Source organism: Palaemon carinicauda, chromosome 28 (genome assembly GCF_036898095.1).
Source record: "Palaemon carinicauda isolate YSFRI2023 chromosome 28, ASM3689809v2, whole genome shotgun sequence".
Lineage (NCBI taxonomy): Eukaryota > Metazoa > Arthropoda > Malacostraca > Decapoda > Palaemonidae > Palaemon > Palaemon carinicauda.
Window position 1 is genome coordinate 19,472,030 of NC_090752.1, and position 15,093 is coordinate 19,487,122.

The 15,093-nt window shown below is 37.2% G+C and overlaps 1 protein-coding gene across 2 annotated transcripts in view; it reads left to right on the top strand.

Annotated features, from left to right (window-relative positions):
* Positions 1–15,093, top strand: part of Pxn (Peroxidasin) — a 425,335-nt gene that overhangs the window by 84,579 nt on the left and 325,663 nt on the right. The window lies entirely within an intron of this gene.

The following is a 15,093-nucleotide window of genomic DNA, read 5'->3' on the forward strand; positions in this document are numbered from 1 at the left end:
ACTTGAAATGTTATTGCGGTTTCAATGTGTTGTTTATGGTGTCTATGATCACTATATATTCAAATTTATGGATAATAAGGCTGAAGAAGTAGATAAAAAGAATATACTGTATATCGATTCATGAATCTCTCACCAAAAAATTCTTATAATTGTATAGTTCATGTCATCAAATAAAAGCCGAGGGAATGTTTAATATATAATTTTACGCAACCGATTTAGTTAATAGTCTTGTGTAAGCAGTACATTTAAGTAACTGTTGTACATATTACCAATTGGAGTCACAAAGACCAGTATCTAAAGCAGGAAAAGATTTACTGTTTTATCTTGATATTTTGTTTGTGCGTTATCCGAAGTTTGTTTCAAAATGTAATCGGAAGGATAATTTAAAAAGATTTAAGGATCCATTTTTACCATTGTAGTTTTGATCGACTGACTCACTTGCGACCTGATATGTTATCAATAAAATTACTCAGGAATTTAGTAATGGGTAGACAGACATATCTTATGCCTAGATATTTATTAGTAAATTGTAGAAATTTATTAGAACAAATTGAAAGGCAATGCTTCATCCCAGAATGTGTAATTGGAAAACTTATTTACTGTATACAGAAAGTAAGATATTATGCAGAAATTTATTTGACGGTAAATTTTTAAAACTTTTAAATTAAAAACACGATTAAAACACAGAGGTAACTTTTTCTAATAATATTTTACTGCCATCCCCATAAACAGTTATTGTCATATCAAGGTGGTTGGGATTAATGCTGTTGTTTCATGAATTCAAGAAAATCTTCAATACTAAAATATCAATGAACGGTTATGTATATTCTTAACGGTTATAAAAAAGAGCAATAATTAGAGAACGTTTTAACTTAAGATAATTATCAATGATGGAATAGTCACAGCAAAGTATAAATTTAAGAACAAATAAGGATATGCTATTGGGAATTAAAACTTCAAAATTATGTTGATTCAGGCTAAGATTTCGATTACGTTAATATGTTTACCCTATTAAGTATTAATGTTTCAATAGAGCGTCAGCAGAACGCCTATATCACAGAATGTTTCATATATATATATATATATATATATATATATATATATATATATATATATATATATATGTGTGTGTGTGTGTGTGTGTGTGTGTGTGTTTGTACTTATATATGGACATACACTTACACATAATGTAGAATACATTAAAAATATGCTTTAAGCTGGCCATACACGCACAGAACTGGCCGTATGGTTTGTCCTCCTGAACTGGGGCGGCGCTCCTGTCCGGTAAAAAATGCCCACACAAGCTGCGGACTTGCCTGTTTACGTCATGAGAATTGAGCACCCAGGATTAAGCCTACATGATTACGTTTTTGGTACTTGTGTACCAAATTTGGTACATTGCGGGATATTAAGTACAATTGGTACAACTAATTTTGAAAATACTAAATTTTGGTACTTTTTACTTTCTTTATTTTTACTTGATATAAATATATGAAATGTAACTTGAAACAGGAAAGAACGTGATAGACACTACCTATCGTTATTAAAGCATAAAAGAAATGTACTTACTACTTTTGAAGTCATTACAGGACTACCTTTTCCGTTTGTCCCTCTCAATCTGCGTCTCCAAATGTCTCCTGGGAGAAATATATTAAAAGGATTTTTGGACCTTTCTGGAGATTATCCCATGCTGATGCATTACTACGCTTTTAATTAGGCGTATTTGTTTGCGCATCAATTTATAGCCTAGTTATTTGAAAAGGATTGTGTTTATGTAGGCATTACAATAGGGTTACCTGCTTGATACGTTCACAATATATTTAACACAAGAATCCCTTAGAAAGTGTAAGTGTGTTTTTAAGAATTCACTAAATGATTCACAACCTATTCAATCGTGCAACTTCTTTTACGCGGCTCAGCATGGGATATCAAAACTACCTCAATCACATACAGTATTAGAAAAGATCCCTCCATGGCGAGGAAGTTTCACTGCGATCAATTAATGAGTGCAGAAACGGTGTTTAACATTGCACAAATAACAATTGTATAGGCAGAGCTGACTGTAAGTTTAATAAAAAAGGAAATATTTCACTTATTAATGTGACTTTTCCTTTAGAAAAAATTGAAGCCATTTGATACAGACCTGTTTGAGAGATTGATGAGACATTGCCGAGTGATGACATGTTTTGCGGAGGTCTGTAGTATTCTTGCCCTGAGCTGGGGTTTAACTTATATTTCTTGTTTGTGAAATCTTTGAAAAATATTAGTTAATCTCTTGGAGAGAGTGAAGTGAATAGTAAAAGTACATAATGGCTTGTTGCTCTTGTGTGGATCTCCGAGAAAAGACTTAAAAAGGTTGATAGAATGGCTGTGAAAGATTCTACCACAGGAAGTGTGTGTTTATAGAGGCAATCATCAGTGATGAAAACTGTGACGGGCCGAGTGGAGGTTGTGACTCAAAGGCAGGATGAAAGCAACTGAGTAACAGAACATTGTATATATATATATATATATATATATATATATATATATATATATATATATATATATATATATAAAACTCCAGGCAAAAAGGGCATAAAAGACATAACAAGATATTTCATGTTCAACGGACACCGCACCGGTTAACAATTAACGGTGAGAACAACAGACATGTATATATATATATATATATATATATATATATATATATATATATATATATATATATAAAACTCCAGGCAAAAAGGGCATAAAAGACATAACAAGATATTTCATGTTCAACGGACACTGCACTGGTTAACAATTAACGGTGAGAACAACAGACATGTTATTTCAGGTCCTTATCAGTGCGAGGGGAGAGCGAAGATACAAGCATAATATATACACAAAAGGAAATATCGTTACTATGTACGATCGTGTGACACACGGTTGGTACATGGCTCCCCCCCCTAAAAATGACATACTGTACATGTTAAATAGGGCGCCCTGATCTAGAGAGGCGAACTGTAGGCGGGTCATCTGGCAGGAGATAAGCAGGTTTTAGACGATCAATGGAGACCCAGTCTTCTTTGCCACGAATGTTTAGTAGGAATGCTTTCGGACTGCGTCGGATCGCAAGGAAAGGGCCCGTGTAAGGGAGCTTTAGCAGTGGCTTGCTAGTGTCATGGCGTAGGAAGACGTACGTTGCAGAGTGCAAGTCTGTCGGTATGTGATGCTTCGCTTGGGGCTTGTAAGTCTGGCGGCATGGAGGAAATTTTCCCACGGCATGATGTATGCGCTAGAGATCATTGGAGGAGTTTGCAGAAGGACAAAATTCGACAGGGACGACCAGCGGGTCGCCATACACCATTTCAGCTGCCGAGACGTCGAGGGCGTCTTTAGGAGTGGTCCATAGTCCTAGGAGGACCCAGGGAAGCTGAGTAAACCAGTTGGAATCTTTGCAGCGGGACATCAAAGCTGCTTTGAGGGTGAGATGAAAACGTTCAACCATTGTATTGGCAGCGGGGTTGTAGGCAGTTGTCTGATGTAGGGTGATGCCCAGGAGATTCACTAATGATGTCCACAATTGAGAGGTGAAAGTGGTACCCCTGTCAGAAGTAATATACTCAGGAATACCAAATCTTGCAATCCATCCTGAGAGTAAGGCAGATGTACATGAGGCGGACGTTGCAGTTTCCATGGGAATGGCTTCAGGCCAACGAGTGGAGCGGTCGATGATGGTAAACAGGTAACGATGTCCTTGTGATGTGGGTAGGGGGCCTACAACGTCAACGTGAATGTGGGCAAAACGACACTGAGGTTGAGGAAAGGTACCCACTCCTGAATCCGTGTGTCGATGTAAGTTTGGCAAGAAGTACAAGCGCGGACCCAATCCTTAGCATCCTTAGAAATGCCGTGCCAAATGAACTTCGTCTTCAGCAGCTGTGCAGTAGAACGGCACGAGGGATGTGAAAGGCCGTGAAGTAAATCAAACACCTGTCGGCGCATATGAGCAGGAATCCAATGTTGCGGTCTACCAGTACTGACGTCACAGAGGAGGGTGGTGTTGTAGTCGTCGAGGGGGATGTCTTCCCAACGGAGGGATGTGCAGGGTGTCATACATGCTTGATACTCTGGATCCTGTCGTTGGGCTTCAGCCAAGGCGTTGTAATCCAATCCCCGTTGAATGGCAGCCAACGTGTTTCTTGACAGGACATCAACAACACGATTCATTTTCTAAGGGACGTGTTTATAGAGGCAATCATCAGTGATGAAAACTGTGACGGGCCGAGTGAAGGTTATGACTCAAAGGCAGGATGAAAGCAACTGAATAACAGAACATTGTTTATATATATATATATATATATATATATATATATATATATATATATATATATATATATATATATATATATATATATATTACATATATATATGTATTCAGCCACGGCGGAGAGATGTCGGTGTTGACAGGCGGACCAGGCGTCAGACTGTCGAGTAAAGGCGTGCACCAGAGGCATGTTGTCTGTGCGTTCCTTCTAAGAAATGGCGAAAGTGATGGACAGCTAAGTGCACCGCCAGCAATTCGCGATCGAAGGTAGAATAACCCGATTCTGCCTTGGACAGTTTTCTGCTGAAGAAAGCCAATGGGCGGGGCGAGCCGTTGACCACCTGTTCGAATACTGCACCAATAGCGACGTCACTGGCATCGGTGGAGAGAAGGAGAGGGGCATGTGGGATAGGAAAAGTGAGAGCTGCAGCGTTTGATAAGGGCTTCTTTGCATTGCAGAAGGCCGCTTCTTGAAGAGGACCCCACTTCAGGTCTTTTGTCTTGCCCTTGAGGGAGGCATAGAGGGGAGCAAGAGTGGTGGCAATGGATGGCAGAAAACGGTGATATTAGTTGATCATGCCCAAGAATTCCTGCAGAGCTTTGACGGTCGAGGGCGTGGGGAAGTTCTGAACGGCTACTACCTTCTCAAGAAGGAGATGGACTCCTTCAGGAGTGATGCGGTGCCCTAAGAACGACACTTCGTTGGCGCCAAAGATACACTCGTCGTACCGGACTGCAAGGCCGTTTTGTTGCAGGTTGTCGAGCACGATGCGCAGGTGACGGAGGTATTCCTCTTTTGAGGAAGAGAATACAAGTATGTCGTCCACATAACATACACAGAAGGGGAGGTCCCATATGATGCCATCCATGAGACGTTGAAAAGTGGCCCCAGAATTACGAAGGCCAAAACAGGAGTAATTGAAGGTGTAAGTACCAAACGGAGTGGTGATGGTGGTCTTGGGGATGTCTTCTGGGTTCATAGGCACCTGATAATACCCCTTCAGGAGGTCGAGGACGGAGAAAACTTTCGCTTTGTGCAGGTAGGAGGTCACGTCGGCGATGTTTGGGAGGGGGTAGTGATCCAGTTCTGTTTGCATGTTCAGGCGCCTGTAATCCCCGCATGGACGGAGGGAGCCGTCTTTCTTCAGAACGATGTGTAAGGGTGAGGACCATGGGCTGGAGGTCCTTTGGCAAGGGCCCATTTCCTCCATTTCGGCGAACGTCTGTTTGGAGGCTGCCAATCATTCCGGTGCGAGACGTCTGAATTTTGCGAAGACTGGGGGTCCTGTTGTCTCGATATGGTGATAAATACCGTGCTTGGCAGGAGCCGTGGGCATTTGGTGAAGTTTTGGACGGAAAACTTCTGGGTACGACATGGGGAGGTGGGCGTAGGCATCCGTGGGTGCGCTGATGTGGAGATCGAGGTTGGGGGGTGGGGGTGGGGGTTGAAGAGGTATCGAAAAGTACGAGTCTGCGTTGACCAATCGTCGGGGGGCGACATCGACCAGAAGGTGGAAATGAGAGAGGAAATCCGCACCGAGGATTGGCAATGTGACGTCAACAACGAGAAACTTCCAATTAAATTTACCGTTTCCAAACGATAATGTGAGGTTCTCATAACCGTAGGTGGGTATCGCAGATCCATTGGCAGCTACCAGACGGACGTTGGGAGATGTAGACAGACTACGTCCTGTCCTGAAGAGTTCCCTTGGCAAAAGAGAATGACAAGCACCCGTGTCTACCAAAATTCGCACGCCCGTTCCTGCATCATGTAAAAAGAAAAGATTAGAAACACGGGAGGCCACCGCTATTAGCGATGGCCTACTTACTACTTACACGTTTTTTGGCCACTGATAATCCTTGGCACATTTCTTCGTGGGTGCCCCTAATCTGTAGTGGTAGTAGCAAAACTGCGGACGATGGGAGGCAGTAAGTGGCTGTAGAAGTCGTTGGTTGAGGCGCGAGTGAGTGGTGGGTGATGGGTGGCTTTGTCGCCGCTTCGGCACGTCATGGAGTAGGCGTATATGTCCTACAGCATTCATGTCAGCTTCGGTTGAGGTCTTGAAGGTCGTGAAGTGGCTGTCCATAAGGGCGTCGGGTTTGGTCATCAAGTCCTCTATGGGTAAACTATCGACATCGGGTATGGCAGTGCGTACAGGTTCGGGTAAACGGCGTATCCAAAGGGCACGAAATAGGCTCACTTCACAAGGTTGCAGGCGACCGATATTGGTCATTTCCCTGAGGTCCCCAACGGTTGTTGAGAGAGCTGAAAAAGCTTAGCTATACGGGCGGCTGACGACGTCGAGTACTGCTGCAGAAGGTATGTTTTGAGGGCGGCATACGCTATTGGGGTGTCTCCTTGTTCACAAAGCCAGTCAGATATTTCCGGGCAGGTGTCCTCGGGTATCGCCGCGAGAACATAATCTGCTTTGGTGGTTGAGCGAGTCACGCCCTTGATGCTGAACTGGACTTCTGCGCGCTGAAACCAAGCAAACGCCTCTCCGCTGGCGAACGACGAAAGTTTCAATGTGGCGGTGCCAACTTCCGTGGAGTCCTCCATAGTACCAATGACGGAGGGGCGAGGGGGGTTGGAAGGCGGGAGGAGAGAGTTGACTTCCATGGTCACCAATGTGATGGGCCGAGAGAAGGTTGTGACTCAAAGGCAGGATGAAAGCAACTGAGTAAGTTTATTACAGAACATTCGTTTATATATACATAAACTCCAGGCAAAAAGGGCATAAAAGACATAACAGTCAATTTCATGTTCAACGGACACCGCACCGGTTAACAGTTAACGGTGAGAACAACAGACATGTTATTTCAAGTTCTTATCAGTGCGAGGGGAGAGCGAAGATACAAGCATAACATATACACAAAATGAAATGTCGTTACTATGTACGATTGTGTGACACACGGTTGGTACAAAATATCAAAAGCTTGAAATGGATTTTTCCACAGTGCATAAATGAAGCCAGAATAGCCAAAACAGTTATATCGAAAATGGAGGAGGAATTGAAAATTAAAAACCTTAATATAGATGAACGTGAAGAGAAAATCACTGAATTGGCAAACCAAATTGTGGAGCTTACCTCTATCTCACTTAGAAAATTGATAATCTAGTGATGAATATGGAATCAATTAAATTAACACTTCAAACACTGATGGACCCAAAACCAGAGAAACTGACATCTGCTGACAAAGTCAAGGAAAAAATCTACTGGTAATTAAATTGACTAAGGCATCTACTAAAATCACTGACAGAAAATATGCAGTCGAACATGCACTTGAAGACATTCCAATTCCTAATACGAGGTCAACCTTAAATGGAAATATTGTTAGAAACTTTGCCGATGAAAAGATCAGAGAGGAAGCAGCAAACAAGATTCAAGCCATGGTTGCCAACACCGAGACAAGGAAAATTGGAAAACTAAAACATGAAGAAATGATATGCAATGTATACAATGATGAAGATGAAGTAGTAAATGTTTTGATTCAAAGAAATTGTTGCCTGGATCATATCCAAAACATAGAAGAGAAGATAAGTCTGGTATTCAAGGAAAGTGCAGCAGCTGGCACTCCCCAATACTTGTTGAAATGTGATCCTCAAGTTCGGAAGGCTATTCATGATAATAGTGACAAAGTTATGTTTCGATGGGGTACTTATACATATGTGATAGGTACCATGTAATCACCTGCTACCACTGTCAGAGGTATGGATATTTTGAAAAAGATTGCAAGTTTGAGACTGAGCGGGAAATGTTCAGCAAAAAACATTCCACCAAAGAATGTAAGTTGCAGCAAGTAGAATGAATAAACTTCACTAAGTTAAACAAACAAAATTACCACATAGTGAGTTCAAAACATTGCAAATCTTATGATTTGGAATTGAAAAGACTAGCAGAAAATACTGACCATGAATACTAAGGATGTCAATAACTGTGGCTATGTAAGTATAAAATCTGTTGGTAATAAAACTATTCAAATTTGCATCTGATATAACTGTAGAAGAGAAGAGCACCATTCTTCTAGTGAACAAAATTATTTCGTTTAGACTACCTCTTCAGAAACACGTAGTGGTGAAGAAAATAAACTTTAGACATAAGTCAAACTTCTCTCCTTTTGTATTTATTGCAGAAGTTACAAAGAAAATAGATAATGAAATCAGCATTCCCTGCGATCATGATAACCAACATTTGTTGGGTGGTATGCGTGTTGACTGCATTATGACCATATATTATAGTGTTAGTAAAAGTGAATATGATACATATTTCCACTGATGGAACAGGCTATTAATTGTTAAAGCCTGATCTCCTTGGTTGGATGGGGAGACTTTGAAAAAAAAAAAAGAGGGAAAAAGACATAAAGAAAGTAAAATCGGTTAAAAACTAAAAGTACATGGGTAGAATACAAAACAAATGTGCCAAGATAATTACCTACTACGAAGGAAAAAAACGCGAATACTATAGGAGAAAGACCCGCGATGCAGCAATAGACATAAATAAGTTATATAGTCTTCTTAATGGTACAATGGGAAATGTAAATAAAAAAAAAGCTACTAGAGAGGTACAGTGACCAGGGACTAGCAAATAATTTTCTAGTACTCTTTAAAAACTAAGTATAAATTATAACTATATCGTTTACAAATATTCAACATCAGATTAATGATACACCAGATACACAGATAAAATTAAAAAGATTCAATAATATAACACAAGACGATGTCACCATGATTATCAAGAGAGCAAAGAAGACAAACTGTGCGATCGATCCAATGCCAAAATCTGAAGTAACTGGAGAAAGAAACTTTTCTAGTCTAGCTGATATAATTATGAGAATAGCAAAATAACCACCGTGAGCGTAAGTTACCCAAATCTGGAAAATGGATATAGTCACACCGGTTCTGAAAAGTTCTATAGAATATGAGGAATTAATCTCGTATATTTATTTTAATGTTGTTACTGTTCGTAAAATATTTTATTTTTCCTTTCTTCATTAGGCTATTTTCCCTGTTGGAGCCCATGGGATTATAGCATCCTGATTTTCCAAGTAGGGTTGTAGCTTAGCAAGTAATAATAATAATAATAATAATAATAATAACAATAATAATAATAATAATAGGCCTATTTCGAATATATCCTTTATTTCAAAAGCGCTAGAATATATAATTCTTGAACAACTAATTAGTCAACTAGAAAAAAATAGAATCTTCCAGACAACCAGTCTGCTTACAGAAAATTATACTCTTCGGAGACAGCTATCTGTTCTGCTGTAAATGATATGCTGGAATTGATGGATGAAAACAAATGTAATATTTTAATATTACTTGATCTTGGTGCTCCTTTTGAAACAGTTGTGCATGAACTGCTACTAATCGATCTATGGTCTAAAGGTATTGAAGATCAAGCTTTTGAATACTAAAACGACTACTTGGTTGACAGAAATTACTGTGTGCAAATTGGAAACTCTTATTCATCATATAAACCTTTCAACTGAGGGGTACCTCAGGGGAGTGCACTGGGTTCAATCCTATTCTGTATTTATATTGGTCTGTCGAAAATACTACAAAGGCATAGAGTGAAGCTCAAACTATTTGCAGATGCTACACAATTTTATTTCTCTATAAATGATATAGACGACACTACTGGAACTCTAAACCGAACTCTTGCCAGTATGAGGGAATGGATGACACTCAAACAACTAAAAGTGGTTGGAAAAATAAAAAACAGCGTGAGAAACTTGGGTGATATTGAAATAAACATGAATAAGAACTCTGCCCCTGTATCCAGTAAAGTTCGTGATTTAGGCGTATCTCTTGATTGTAACTTTTCTTTCAATGCCCTAATAGATAATGTAGTAAAAACTGCTGGTTATCATCTGAGAAACATTGCTTTTATAAAGAAGTACGTGGATGAACATTCTGCAAAGAAACTTGTGATAAACTGTTATTACCAGGATTGACTACTCTAACTCCATCTACTACAATTTGCCAAAAGTGCAATTTAAGAAATCAAAAAAACATAATAAACAGAGGAGCTAGACTGATAAAATTTGTTCCACCCCGAGAAAGGATTACTCCTATACTAATAATTTACACTGGCTGCCTATTAATATGAGAATTGAGTTTAAAATATGTAAAATAACCCATCACGTTATCAGAACGGGACGTCCAAAATATCTAAGAGTATTGCTACATATTGTGCAGCCAACAAATCATGTTGACACGAGAATAGTTACAGATGGTTTCAAATTATTGGAACCTATATATATATATATATATATATATATATATATATATATATATATATATATATATATATATATATATATATATATATATATATATATATATATATATATATATATATATATATATGTCTACTGTAGGCCACAGAGCCTTTAAATATACAGCCCCAAGACTATACAATAAGCTCCCAATAGTCATTCGAAATATTTAAGATATTAAGGCTTTGAAAAAGAATCTGAAGACTTCCATGTTTTCCAAGTGCTTCAATAATTTGGATTTGACAATAAACGAGCAATATGTGGTATAAAATGTTGAATGCTTTCGAACGTATATGATAAAATGACTAAGGAGGTCCTGTAGAGAGTAGGAAAGTAGCCCTTGAAGTAAAGTGAAGAACATTCCGTTAAGTTTATTATTATCTGATCCTAAAGGAAATGGATATGAACCAAAGAATAATGAGTACTTATCCTCCGGCCATATCAGTTTGCGTTTGAAGGCCTCGTAGTTGTATCTGGTCAGCTGTATATGGGGATCTCGGTAATAGTTAGATTTTTCTGCCCCAGTGGTGACCATATGATTATGGTCTAAACAGGTATAATAGATTAACACCTTCCACATTATTATCCATTTTCTTGTTTCTAAAACGTTTATTAATCATACCACATAAGTGAATTTGTTGATAAGACATTCATTCTTACTCGCTATTTTCCTAATCACTTTCTTGTTACTTGCATATATCAAATTGATTAGTAATACTTCTTTTACTGATGTAGCCGTTATAGAGGCTTTTGTTCATATCTATCTATTTTTTTCCTTGCTTTATTCAATTTAATCATATATGGCATCCTGGTCTGCGGAATCTTGTCCTATGAGCTGATAGCCCGTTTGCTTTTCCATATGAAAATTTTATATTATAACTGATAATAACATAAAAAAACTGTGATAGCATTTTACGAAACCTTCTCAATAACTCCACATCCATATGATTTGACATAAGTGAAGTCTTGAAATAAATTCAAACTCATGATTAGATAATTGAGAAAAAGAAACTTTTCTTATACATAAACCCTCAGACTTATCGGTAGGTGACCTTGTATTTGAACTAAAGTAAAAATTGGTCCATTTATTGCGTTTTACTGAACAGTTTACTGGAAAACAAACGTTAGTATATCTTTGACCCTCCTATACTTTCTCCGTGGTACTATTGCGTTGGAAATGTCTAAACTTCATGGGAAATTTCAACTAATTTATTTAGGAAAGAAGTTTTAAAAAGAATATGAATAATAATACAAGTAAACAATGTGATGTCAAAGCTAACGAGTAATTTAAGGAAATGTTTTATACTACTCGCTTTGATACTTGATAGCTTGAGAGCCCTGGAGCTACGATACATACTGTAATTATAACTCGAATATATAAATGTGCTGGCTGATATAAGCGAAGCTCGTGAATCCAAGAAATTACTATGTTTTATCGCTGTACTTAAGTGAAACGGGCGTATACTTACAATATGCAGTAGGACTTTTAAATTTTACCCTAGATAAGATTCTAAAGAGGTTAACCTGTTGCATAATTTTTTTTTTTTTTTTTGACAAGGTAGGCCAGTAGTGTTAACTTTCTATAACGATCACATAGCATGCTTTGCCTTATATTATATAATATCGTTCACAATGGCAAGGAGCTTTTGTAAATACATTTCTAAATGACAGTGGCTGACTACCCCAGTATTTCCGTACCTTATTCTAAGTATCTGGACAATTTAGTTTTACTGCATAGAGTTTCGTGGATGATTATAAGATTTCTGTAGATGTATTTTAGATTTTCTAGCATTTGTATCAAATTTATTTTGAGACTAGATTTTCGAGTGTTTGTCATATTAGATTGACGTTTTATGTGTTGCAAATAGAGAAAAAAAGGATTATATCACGTACAATGCGGCCCAATCATTGACGCTTATTTGGCGTTAGTTTCAGCTCCATTTTTAATTTAGAACTCTCTTTATATGAGGACTTCATTAGTTTTTTCTAGATATCATAATGTGGTATGCATAGTCAGTGACCTGGAAGAGATGAATTTTCTATGAAAGAAAGTTTTTTCCGAGATTTTTTATTCGGGCAGTTTCCTGTATTTTAAAATAATCTTATGCACAAGTATTATACTGATTTGTGTATAGATGAATACAGAAAAAACCTTATATAGAAGAAAAGGCAATAGGACTAATGCACATTGATCTTTCAGGCATAGAATTCCTTCTTGATTTATTGTTGGGTTATATTTAATCAGGATAATTGTCTTATTTTTATGACTTTTGTAATAAGAAATTAATTTATACGTGAAAAGAAAGATGAGTTGACTCGCACACGTACATACATGTTTCACACACATATACACACACACACATATATATATATATATATATATATATATATATATATATATATATATATATTCATATATATATGTGTGTATATATATATATATATAAATATAATATATTTTATATATATATATATATATATATATATATATATATATATATATATATATATATACTGTAAATATGTGTCTGTGTGTTTGTATGTGTACGAGTGTTTGTATTTGATTGTTTGCATTGCACTGTACAACAAGGTGTATATTATTATTATTATTATTATTATTATCATTATTATTATTATTATTATTATTATTATTATCTAAGCTACAACCCTAATTGGAAAAGCAGAATGCTATAAGCCCAAAGGCTCCAACAGAGAAAAATAGCTAAGTGAGGAAAGGAATTAAGGAAGTAAATAAACTACAAGAAAAGTAGTGAACAACTAAAATATTTCAAGACCTGTAACAACATTAAAATAGATCTTTCATATATAAACTATAAAAAATTCAATAAAAACAAGAGAAGAAGAAATAAGATAGAATAATGTGCCCGAGTGTACCTTCAAGCAAGAGAACTCTACCCCAAGATAGTGGAAGATCATGGTGTACATAGGCTATGGCACTACCCAAGACTAGACAACAATAGTTTGATTTTGGAGTGTCCTCCTTGGAGAGCTGCTTACCATAGCTAAAGAATATCTTCTACCCTTACCAAGAGGAAAGTAGCCTCTGGACAATTACATTGCAGTAGTTAACCCTTTGAACGAAGAAGAATTATTTGGTAATCTCAGTGTTGTCAGGTTGTCAGAGGTGAATGTGGCAAGAATAGGCCAGATTATTCACTGTATGAGTATGCCAAAGAAATATAAGCCGTAAATCATAGAGACTGATCCAATGTAGTACTGTCTGGCCAGTCAAAAGACTTAATAATTCAGTAGTATTTCAACAAGTGACTGGTGCCCTTGCCAGCCTACTACTTGCTGGTGTTAAAAAGAGTATTATCGATTACAATTCTTACCTTTGAATTGGCCGCCAAAGGTCTTCAAAAACAACAGTTTAACCATTAAATTCTCAATTTGAAATCATAAGAAGCCAAGAACATTTATAGTATAGTTCGAGAACTAGGTGTAATTTTCAAGGATATGAGGCAATCATTCATTTCTTTCACTTCAATATTAATATAAGCCTATATTTTATTGATGAAATCTTGTTTTTCCTGCCTTAAATAGGAGTTTAAAAACTGTGGCTATAGAAAGTCCAAAGAAAATCCATTATTTTGTTAATAACCTGCATTGAGAATTTATTTACCCATTTTTAAAGCTTTTTATCATATGTGGGCATTAAATGGTAACCGTAGTATTAGAATTGTACACCGTTGAATGTTAAGAACAGAATAGGATCCCTGTTAGTAAGTTGCAGCGAACAGTTTAACATTCCCGGGGATGAAAGAAGAGTCAGATGAACTTTTCATGGTAACATTACATTAAGTAATGGACGAAAAGTGTTCTTCACGAGGTTTGACTTCCATTTTACAATTATTTTGTTTGCTTTAATGATGGTAACCTCGTGAAGCTCCTTTACATTGCGCTGTTGAACTTGTCTGATTATTTTTTATTGTTGCAATTGTTATTATGGACACAGCAAGAGATCGTTATCATTAGCTATTCATTGTCAGCTGGTTTTGTGCTTCTTGTATTTATAGATTTGTCAGAACTTTTCCTTTGTTACCTCCGCCAACAAAGTTGGAAGAAGGTTATGTTTTATCCCTTGTTTGTGTGTGTGTTTGTTTGTGAAAATCTTCCTGGCCACAATCTTGATCGTAGAGTGATGAAACTTGCAGGGATTAACTTTTATTCAAAAAGCTAGAAATGAATACATTTTGCAAGGTCAAGGTCAAAGATCAAAGTCAAAGTCAAGCAGAATGTCCAATTACCGTAATAAGCCATAAGTTTGGACATCGTTGTCACAGAGACTTAAAACTTTAGTTCATATTTGAGTATATGAAAAACCACGCCAATTAATACATGGTAAGGTCAAAGGTCAAGATCGAGTTATAAGCTGCCGTGGTGGAGGTCTGCACTCTACTGAGTGCCCCTCAAGTTTTTTTTTTTTTTTTTTTTTTCCCTTGGTATTCGCAGAGTTTCTTCTAATAATCTTTTTTTACCCATTCGTTATTACCTTCACC